The following is an 11,921-nucleotide window of genomic DNA, read 5'->3' as shown; positions in this document are numbered from 1 at the left end:
TTCCTCTCGTGGATATTAAATGAATTGATTTTCTTTTCGTTTCGTGACTTTTTACAGGACTGTCAACTGAAGGAAACCATTTGTATTGCTCCATATTTGGATCATTGCTGTCAAGAATGTGATGAATTATTTCCACTGGACTAAATTTGTATCTACAAGGAAATGGCACCTTTTAAGCTAGCCCATGAGCATGCAACATATAATTCTCCCTCGTCATTTAGTTTCATATTCACCGCTCGTCAAAACAAACCTGACCACCCAATCAGCCGGCACCTGAGCTGCTTCTTTGTGTCTGGGAGGTGCAGGAACGCCGCTGCTGACCCCATGTTTAGACGGCCTAATAACAGTCTCTTCCCAGACAAAGCTCTATTTTCAGGTGGTGCGGTGGAGGCTGCCCAATCCCACGGTAGACGCCGCAAACAGCAGAGCTGTCAGTTCCTGTCTCCTCGTCCTTCTGGCCGGGGAGACGCTACAGTAGTGGCCAGTTTTCTTTTTTTGTTTGTTTTTTTTTTAATTGTCTACTGTCATTAGTGGCTTTCCTCTGTCTCCTCTCAACAATTATTTTTCCAGGCTGCTTCCCCTGCGGAGAGAAGCTGCCTTCACTCCGTCTTTGTTTCTGTGTCATTCCTTCCACTGCTCTGCCCATTTCGACTCTCCCCCATCTCCTCTCCTCTCATCCAGCGTCTACCTCAGCTCAACTGCCTTAAAAAGCCGTTTTATGTAACGTAGCGAGCAGGAAGTCGGGATGCCAGGCTGCTCTTATTCCTTTTTCACCACAAAGTAGAACAAATAGATTCTCTGCAAAGCCAGACGTGCAGACAAACATCACCGTAAGCTCGTAAAATGCCAGAGCAAATCTTAGTTTGATGGGCTCTGTGTCAGCAGTTGTTTCATCTTTTGTTTCTTTTCTTCCTCTCAGATTTAACATTCTCTCTGTTGCACTTGGCCACAGCAGAAATCGTACTCATACATCTTAAAGTGAAATTTGCCTGTGACCCTTGAAACTGTTTATCTTATCATCACAGAACAAGCAACTGTCTTCTTCGATTTAATCAATTCTGACCTGAAATGTAGATTTTGATTCAAACTAGTTTACAATGGAATAACATCACTACACACAAGCAACTGCTAAAGCAAACATGCATTCAAACTGAGGCAAACATTTTGTTTTTTTTGAGACATATTAATCAAACCCACAAAGTCAGAAGATGTAGTGTCTGGCATCTATCTTCTGTACCACTTGTGTTCTGTTCAGGGTCGCTGTGTGCTGCAGCCAATCCCAGCTAACTATGGATGAGGGCAGGATACACACCAGAGAGTTACCGCAACAATCTGTGTGAAACTTCACGATGGTGTATCTTGTCATCATGAAGATATTTGTAATTTAAGCCAGAAGTCCATGAATCAATACTCTGACCTATAAACAAGCTCCCATATGCAAGAATATGCTCTTTATTGTATTTTAAAATGATCCCATGATCTTTCACTTTGCTATTAAAGTCACTGGAGGACTTTTCTCTCTACATTTTGCACATTTTGGGAACCTTTCTTTTGTTATTACCAGCAGCGTTCCTCTGTAACCTCCAGCTGGCTCTTTTGCAAGTGATGTTATGAAGGAATGTGTTAGATGTCTGCTTATCTGAGTGTTGTTTCATTGCTCCTGGCTGACACAAGGATCCCCTTGTTGAAAAGACACAAAGCAGACTTTATCTGTCCTCTATTCACACAAGGTGATAGTAGAAAGATAGCCAGCAGTAAAACACATGCCCTGGCTGAGGTTGCTTCACACTGACTACATAACTTCCTGAACAGACGGTGGTGTTTTCAAGCAAATTTGATCACTAAGTCATTTTTTTTTTTTTCCTGCAACAAGTGCGTGTGTGTGTGTGTGTGTGTGTGTGTGTGTGTGTGTGTGTGTGTGTGTGTGTGTGTTTTACAACATCAGCGTTTGTCTGTGCAGACATCGGATATCTCTCATGGGCTGTAAAGTGCGATATCTCAACTTTGATTTAATTCATCTGGTACGTAGTTTTGTTTCGAATGAATGAGAATCATTGTTCCTCCGAGTTGCTCCAGCGATCTCCCATCTTGCATCAACAAAGAAAGCCCCTGAGTGGGGGGGGGCAACAGTGAAAAGGCCTCCCAAGAGAAAGGTTTATGCCAGGTAGAAATCAGATCAGGTGCAGGGCCATTGTTGCTGCCTGAAGAGACGCCTCAGGTGAAATGAAAAGGAAGCGTGCTCTGTGCTGACTCGCCCTTTGTGCTCCGAAGATTTGCATTTTGCAGTCAGCTGCAGCCTGGTGACCGCCTCGTCGGTCCAGTTTTGCTTGTGAGCAGAATACACTCTATTGGGAAGTGGTGAATGGCCACCACTGGTAGCAGATCAGCCACTTCCAGAAGAGAGTAAACATCATCTGATGCCGTGGTGCCGATATTACTTTCACTGCACCTGAATTTGTTTGTCGCCAATGTTCAGGCTGAGATCTCAGGTATATTTTTTTTTCACAATATTTACGAGCCTCAGAGACATAAACGATATTGAAGTAAAAGAATAAAATGATTAAGAAAAAAGAGATTTCTGTGGGAACTTATGAAAAAACAAGCAAAATTGCGGGATTTTTAAATTTCAAGTCCTTTGTATCCACTGAGATATCAAGATTTCTCACACATCCCATGTTTTCTCTTCTGTGTGAAATTACCTCAGACAAACTATAACTGCTATTTAGATTCTCCTTCCTCCAATGGAAACAATTATTTGTATAATTGGTTCACGTAACACTGTGAGATACTTTAAAATCCAACTATCTCACAGACATGTATGTTACTGCTGTTGTAAATGCTACTGGAACCATCTGACTCTTTTATAAAATTACCTGGTGTGGTTAAATCACGATTACAAACTAACAATTACATATAAGGCATACACACACACACACACACACACACACACACACACACACACACACACACACACACACACACACACACGCGCAGTCTCGTATTTCTATCCTTGTGGGAACCGTCCATTGACTCCCATTCATGTCTAGCCCCTAACCCTGACCCTTACCCTAACCCTAACCCACACCACAACAAAGCCTAACCCTAAAGAAATGTTTTTGCACTTTTACTTTTTTCAGTAACAACAACATGGTCAAGAAAACACTGTTTCTCCTACTTAGGACCGGAAAAAGGTCCCCACAAGGCACGTCGTTCCACGTTTTGCTATCCTTGTGGGGACATTTGGCCCCGACAAGGATAGAAATACAAGAACACACACACACACACACACACCCACACACACACACACACACACACACACACACACACACCATGAATCATTTAGAATAAATTCAAAATATAATTCTTAACTCAATGAAATGACTAATAGTTACATCTAATTCATTACGATCTCATTTTACAATAGATCTTATGTAGAAAGTAATTAACTTTTTACTACAGTTTTAACAAACTATTAAAAATTATGTGAACTGCAATATGGAAACACCTTAAGTCACAGGCCACATTCTAATCTTTTCTTAACTTGTGTACTTTATAGTTATTCCTCCTGGCCTCTGAACATCACACTAAATTTGCTTTGTGCTGCAAAATGTTGGACATGAAGGCCATCAGTAGAAAAATACAGAGAAGAAACGAACATGCAGCAGCAGAGCATATGTGCTGCAGCAGGTTATAAGCTGATCAGGAACAGTATCGCCTTTGTTACTCGTTGTCATCTGAAAACGAGCGAATCCCCTCCAGCGTTTTATGAGGTGGCTCTCTGTGTGCGCTGTACTTACAATGTGGGAGAAATACAATTCCTGTCCACAGCTTTGAACATGTTCCATCTGTGTTCCTGGATGCAGCATTGTTCACAGCTAATGCAGTGTGGGAGGTCTCTATGGCATTCCCAAAGAATCCAAAAGAACTTCCCTCATACACACACAAATGCACACTCGCTCACATTTTTGGTACCTAAAGTCAAACAGCAGCGGTGCCAAGGCAAACAGCCTCCTGGCAGCCAGCATGGAAAACCCACTTCATGTCAGAAAGTGTTGATGTGGACAATTTAAGATGCTAAGTCTCTCCTCGGAGAGACCCAGGAGCTTTTGTGCAAAAGTTCTTCCCCATCAAAAAGTTGTTTTTGAAAGTCTGAGCTTTCAAGAAAATGGGAATAAGTAGTGGAAAAATGCACGCTGAGTAAAAAGCAACTTCAGAGCTGGAGGAAGCTTTCATAGGCAGTGATGTGAAATGTATCTTGAGTAAGTAAAATGGAGCTGGAAGGATCTCGCTCCACCGCGGCTCAGCCAGACGCACTTTTGTTGATGGTGCACTTAAATTTTACTGTGTTGTCCTGTGCATCTCTCTGTGAGGATTTGTTGTTCCTTGGGAAGAATATCGCCAGAGGCTTTGCACTTTGTTCCACTAAACCTTTTCAGCATCATCAAGCACAGAGAACACATGCTGATTTTTATATCTGTGAATATCCTTCGACATTTTCCTTGAGTACCTCTTCAATGTCAAAACCACCTCGGCAGTCTCACGGTGTATGATAAATGTGTAATTATCTCACAAAGGGGTGAAAGCTGCCAAACCAGGAAGACCCATACATCAGGCTTTTAATGCTAAACATGGGTGGGAATAACAACACACAGCGTCTTCAGCACATCCTTCTTTCATCTGCCAGCAGCGCCCAGCAGTGTTCTTGCTGCATGTGTAGCTCTGCAGGGGGGATCTAAACACAGCCTCTCTGATTTAGGAGCTTAAACTGAGCAGTCGCCGGCCTCCCATCAGAGCTGGCAGGGCTGGGTAGCTCCCTGGCTGCGGTTGATGGCTATGGAGGAAGAGGAGGGGCGGGGGACCGGAGGGAATGAAAGACGCTGCCAAAAGACCAAAAGGCCACTAACTGCTGCGACGCCAAACAGCAGAATGAAACAAAGACGGGTGCACTTTATGCGTCAGCATGCAGAGAAAGGAGTGATTTGAATGTGAATCTGCATTTAATGAACCGTTTCATAAAACAAAAATAGAAACAGAAGGTGCATCTCAAATAAAACCTGGTTAGAGACCCAAAGTCTCTCTGTGCGGCAGTATTTAATCCAGCTGGTAGACACCTAGAAAAAAATGTCCTTGTTTTTCTGCGAGGAGTCTGAATGTTTGCCCTGTCGAACTGTGGTGCACACACGATAGTTTGAGCTGATCAGGCTGTATCAGTACATCTATATCAGTCTGGTATTTATAACTGTGAGTACTCCACGACTCAGTCCTCCAGGGGGACGACTACACTTCCGCACAGTTAATGAGAACTGTGAAAAGACCTGCTGCACACAGCTCTCAGGAAATTGAACTAGTATTTAGTTTTGTTTGATGAATGCATCACGGTGCAGTGGACGGCATGGCTGTGACTAACAGGCATCGCAAGCAGGAAAAGCAAAAAATACAAAATCACAGAAAGTTATACAATTGTGAAAGGGTGGTTCATTTCACAATAGTAATAATTTACTAGGGCATTAATGCCAGAAGTATTGGTGTTACAGTGATGCATTCCCAGCGCTGGTAAATGATGACTCTAGATTTCTGGTTTTCTAGTTGTGAATGTGTGCATGAGTGATTAAATATGTCTCTCTGTGTTGGATCTGTCATGGACGGGTGGCTTTACAGGCTACACCCTGTCTGTCCTGCAGCGTCTGCTGAAAGGCTCTTAATGTGGACAAAGCTTGCACAAAAGACGAATGAATGGATGAAACCCAAACATTAACTCAACCATCTATTGAAAGATAATTATATGTATAATGGGTCCATCACTCCCAGGGCCTATTTTATAAAATAAAAAAGAAAGAAAGTGTATACATGATGCATGCAACATATCTACTTCACTTTATATTTTACTCTTCCAATTTTTTTTCAACATATGCATATAGGTGTATCTGCATTTTGACTTATTTACTGGCAATACAAACACAGTTATATGCAAAATAAGAGCGTTTTAAAAAGCAATTAATAAGTCTTCAGTTACTCTACAGATACTACACACAGTGTTGTTTGTGAATAGATTTAAAATATTTTGATACTGAGTAGGAAAGTGTTTTATTTAAAGCTTCAGGGAGGGTAGACTTAAGTGGCTCTCCAAGAAAATATGATTGCCCTCCTGTGCTTTAAATATAATTGCGGGTTATCAGTCAGAAAACCTATTACGTTATGTTTCAGGACTTCCACTGAGATACCCTGTCAGCATCTGCTGGTAAAAAATAAAAGTAAATGGTTTGACTTTAATGAAGGTTGTTGTGCTCATACATCCTGTTGGACACTGACTTTGAGGTCCAGTGTTACGCTCAGACATGCAAAATGCTTCTCATCCTGCTATGAACTGATTTCACAGCCAAAAGCCTTCAGTCATGAGGGGAGCGTCTAATCGTTCCTCACTAACTTATGCAACAGCTCTCTGTTTGAGTTGTGTTTGCCAGACTCTCAAAATCTCTCTTGGGTGTGTATTCACATGCACGTGCACCGGGCACTCAACCAAACTCACATGCTGTATATTTTCTAGCCGGGGATCTTGTTTCAGATCTTTGACATGTCAGAGATTCTTGGCAGAGTGTTGTAGTGCATTAAGGAGGATAATTCAATAATGTGAGTAGAGTTCCAACGAGAGCCGTGTTATCTCCCGTAAGCTCCACCAGAACCTGCTCCACCACAAAGGAAGACCACACTAGTTTCCCTTCCTGTTTGCACTCACTGTTTCTTTCAGTTATCCTACCTTCAGCCCCTCCAACACCGTGACAGTCGTTAACCAATCACAGCTCTTTTGAAAATAACAGCAAGACCCTCTTCAGAATCACTTCGCTTTGTATCTGGAAGAATACAACAATCAGCTCTCCTCTCCAGTCTCATCATAAATCTTTCAGTGTTTTTCTCTGTCTTGCATTGACCAACATCTACTGAGCTTTTTCCTTTTGACTGGGAAATCATCTCTGTGCATCCAGAGCAGAGCGAGTGAGGCCCTTGAGGGAATTTGAGGAATCCGAGATGAGACGGCGGTCCCAAAGTGAGCAAATGGCACACCCTTCGACCAGAACCGCACTTGTTTGTCTGTCTGTCTGTGTGCGCATGCATGAGGGGGTCATGTGTGGGTGTTAATATGGCGTGTGTCTGCTTCATTAGTTTTGTATAAGCCTCCACGCTCTGCTCTGAATGAGGAGGGAGGATGACACACGTCAGGCCCAGACAGAGACAGATGCTGCTGACACGTCCCAGTATCTCTCTATTGTATTATTCATCCTCAGTGTCACATCTCATCTGAAGTGGTCAGCCGGACAGGGCTCAACAGAAGGGGTTGCCTCACACACACACACACACACACACACACACACACACACACACACACACACACACACACACACACACACACACACACACACACACACACACACACACACACATTCATAATTCTGTTTGGCGTGACTTTTTTTTTTTTTTTGTAAAGTGAGTGTGTGTGTGCCAGAGGGCAGGTTTACATCTGCCTCACTCCAGCTTGGAGCTCCTCTCATCAGGCAGTGGATGAAGCTTTTGAAGTTTTCTCTGAGAGAAACAACACCTTTGATTGGGGTTTGCAGCAGTGTGCGTGTGTGCGTGCATGCGTGTGCGTGCGTGTGCGTACATGCATGTTTCACCTCAGGCAAAATATCCAGCCCCTTCATGTCACCCCAACCTTCCCCACCCCCCTCTTTGAGCCTCACTCCAGCTCAGCCCACTGGGAATTCATCTCTGTTTTATTAATAAGTGTCAGAGGAAACCGCAATTAGAAGAGAAAATCTAATTTCAAACAAAAGAGTAGAAACAAAGGGGGTTTGAATTTGTGTGTGTGAGTGTGTCTGTGTGTGTGTGACGAACAGGAATAGAAATGTGTCTGTCTGTAGCTCATAGATTCAAGTATGCCAGGCTTGTGTGGAATGTCCGCTGGCTCGACTCTATTCTGCCCACAGTCCTTGCTCATCAACTACGGTCGGTGGATGAAGGCTTTGTGTGCTTTCCTTGTGAATGAAACTGCCCTCGTGTTGACTTTGTGACGTGACGTGAGATAGAAATGGCTCCTCAGGCAAAGCGAATGTTTCAAATAGTCCTCCCACATTTGTTTGCAAAGCAGAGGCAAAGAATGTTCGGCATCGTTTATTTTATTATAACATGACCAGCAGTAGAAAAAATGTTCATGGTATATTCTATTGTAGTTACAGGGCCGGTCTCTGGTGGATTGTAGTTTTGATCCAGTATCGCTTTGCACTCTTGTGTTGTTAAAAGACTGTTGAACCAATCACTCAGTTGGTCAGACAGAGCTCCACAAACAAACCAGACCCTGAAGCCATGGCGCTGTTCTTCCTGTCATCGTTAGTTCCATCATAAAACTTTTCAACCAATAAACAGGTCAATTTATCATGAACTACAGTAGCTGGCTCTCTATTCTGGTTTAGGTTTAATCCATGAACTTGTAGACGCAGACAAACCACCAGAATACTCAGATGCTCAATAATGGTGGTAAGATGACCTCCTCCTGTATTGCTCAGGGATTTCTGAAGCAATATTTCAATCCCATTGCATGGTGTTATCGTTAGCCTCTCCACTCCATCCGTTCATTTATCCTTCTTATATTCAGTCTGCCTTCAGTGCTGCTTATTTAGCACAAGTACGTATTTCATAAGAAAAGATTAAAGTGTAAGCCAGAAATGTCCGATAATGAGTGGATCAGATTTATTCTCTCATTTGAAGAGTCACCACAGCAAGTCTCCTACAATCAGGTCAAGACTTAAAATGATCCGAGATGACATAAATCAATTTGATGAAATTGGAATAATGGAATGACACTAAACTCAAAATTGTTCAAGCGCTTGATGGTTTATATCTAAAACCATGGAAATTATTTAATCCACAGTTGCTTTCAGTTCAGTGAAGCTCATGGATATTCATGTCTCTGACCTGTTTGAACCATTTGACATGAAAAACAAAATAAAACAACAACACCCTAAATTAAAACTGAAGCTCCAGTGAGATTGTAAGGTGGAAAATGCATTGTACGCAGCACTTCAAAAGCAAACCAGTTCTCTGACTATCAAATCCACCGTGTGTGTCTGCCAGGAGAAGAAAGTTCTTCTCCTCTCTTCTCTCCTTTCTTTCCCTGCAATTTACTGGGTAATTATTCCATTGTGTAAACAGCTATTACTCTGACTGAATCCTGGCAAGTCTGAAAGGGCTCTTCTGTCACAATGCTCGATTTCTCTCTCTCTCTCTCTCTCTCTCTCTCTCTCTCTCTCTCTCTCTCTGTCCAACCCACAGGTCCATGGTGAACAAACACAAAAATAGAGGCAGCAAAATTAATCTTCTGGCAGCGAGATGAAAGAGAGAGAAAAGAGGAAAGAGTCAAAAGATGCTGGAGCAAATCTATAGGAAAAAAGCTGTTGTGCACTTATATAATTTTCTCGAAGATAGTAGGAATGTGTAAAACTATACAGGCTTAATATAGTCTTGAAGCCATGTGAAGTGTTTGTGTATATTTAGCTTTCTTAAGGGAATAGTTGAGTATAGCTCTGCTTCTACATGTTCAAATATATAAAAACCACTTCAAGAAAAACATAATGGAAGCATAAACAACAGGTTCAAGAATTAGGTCAATGAACAGAGAATAAAGCTGAAATGCAGAGAACACTGTCAAAACATATAAACGTTTTTTTGACTTTGCTTGTTATATTTTACCATTAGTAAATTATCTAATTGAAAGATGTTTTGTCCCTGATGTGAAGGGCTTCTTCAACTCATGCTATTCACTAGACCAGGCTGGCGAGGTAGATTAAATGTTGGATAGTGGATGCTCGTGGACACAGAAGTTGTGTTGGTGGTCCATGTTAGAATTTCCATGCCTTTTTTAGGCAGTCCAACCTTTTTCATGTCACCACATGAAGGATTCCATTTCAAAGACTCATATGCGCTGCTGCCATTCAGCGAGCTGTTGACCTTCGCCTGGTAGTCAGGCTTGTTTGCAGGGAGGGTTGTGACAGAGCTCATTTTCCTCATGTCAGTCACTGATGGATGTCTTAGGTGGAGATGGAATTGATGTAGGTTGCAGCCACAGCCATGATCACCCCAAATTTCTGAAACTACTGGAGTTTTATTGAAGGATGTCTTACCATGGCAACGGTGGTCCTAGAACCATTGTCACAGTGCAGAGTAGGACCACCACGCTAGAGCCAAGACCAAAGACATTGCAATAATTCTCTGGTCCTGAGCTTTTAATTTACATCTTGTCCACTCTGTTGCCTTTCGCAGAGGATCACGACCATTTGGTGTTTTCAAGACCAGAACGACCTGATACAACAGCTCTGACTCCAAACTGGACCATTTAATGAGGATATGTAAAGAAATATATGCCGTGAGACCAAAACATGCATAAAGAGATTCTGTTTGTATTCTAAATAACTCATGAAAATAAACAATAGAGGCGGGAAGAAATGCATGTTTAATGTTGAGGTGGTTCTTGCACTTAGTCTGGACTTTTTCTGAAGGAGTCACTGTTTTCTCTTTTTTCCTGTTTTTTTTTTTTTTTTTTTTTTTTTTAGCAATCTTTAACAATGTACCATAAAAGACAAAAGAATTATGTTCCGGAGATTTTTACATTCTGACACATTTCAGCACTACACTGCCCTCGAAAAATTCAAATTCATTTATACAAAATGGGCCAGTTGGCAGTGAGTGCATATTTAATGCAAACACTTTGGGTTTCTCTTCTCCTGCCTCTCTTGGGACCAGCCAACCTGTTAGTCCCCTGCCGCCAAGAGAGAACACACACACACACACACACACACACACACACACACACACACACAGTCTTGTATTTCTATCCTTGTGGGGACCGTCCATTGACTCCCATTCATGTCTAGCCCCTAACCCTGACCCTTACCCTAACCCTAACCCACACCACAACAAAGCCTAACCCTAAAGAAATGTTTTTGCACTTTTACTTTTTTCAGTAACAACAACATGGTCAAGAAAACACTGTTTCTCCTACTTAGGACCGGAAAAAGGTCCCCACAAGGCACGTCGTTCCACGTTTTGCTATCCTTGTGGGGACATTTGGCCCCAACAAGGATAGAAATACGAGAACACACACACACACACACACACACACACACACACACACACACACACACGCACACTCACACGCACAGAGACAGCGCAGACCAGACAACTTTTGCATCCGCTCCAGTGGTTGGCTTCTCAGTTCGTCTGTCTGTCTCACACTCGCACTGTTTACTCCTCATTTACTCACCCGGTCAGCTCTGAAACCTTAGAGCGGCTGCCAGGGCAGAAGCCCCCTTCCAAAGATAGCCAGAAAGAGACAGCGAGCTGGAGAGACAAAACCGAGAGACATTTAACACCAGCAGCAGCTCAGACTCAGAGCAGATCACCAACACTGCTTCATTATTATTGTTTCTTGTTTCTTCACATTTCTTTGATTCCTCACCAGCAAAGTACAAAGAAGTTTAGCTAAATGTGGAAGTGACTCAGAGGGAAATAGATAGTATAAGGGCAAAGAGTGATGTTCGTATATAAAAGATGTTTTTTGGCTTTTTTTTCTTTTTTAAAGATTGGACTTGGCCAGGTGGTCTGTATTGATCCACCGCTTTGCTCTGGGATTTACAGAGCTGGCCCACGAGGGCAACATTCAGGCCCCCTGAGGAAGGCTGATTCTGGCTGCATGAGGGCATCTTTGTCCTCGGTCCTGAACGAGAGAGGCCCCAGCTGGGGGTCCCAGGCCAGCAGACACACTCCCAATATTTGGGTGGAGAGGCAGAGAGCAACGTCTCTGTCCGTTCCACCTCACTGCCTCCTTTCTTGTCGGCTCACAAGAAGCCATAACAGCTCCGCTTCGCCTCACATCA

Source organism: Salarias fasciatus, chromosome 23 (genome assembly GCF_902148845.1).
Source record: "Salarias fasciatus chromosome 23, fSalaFa1.1, whole genome shotgun sequence".
NCBI lineage: Eukaryota > Metazoa > Chordata > Actinopteri > Blenniiformes > Blenniidae > Salarias > Salarias fasciatus.
This window is presented reverse-complemented; position numbering follows the sequence as displayed.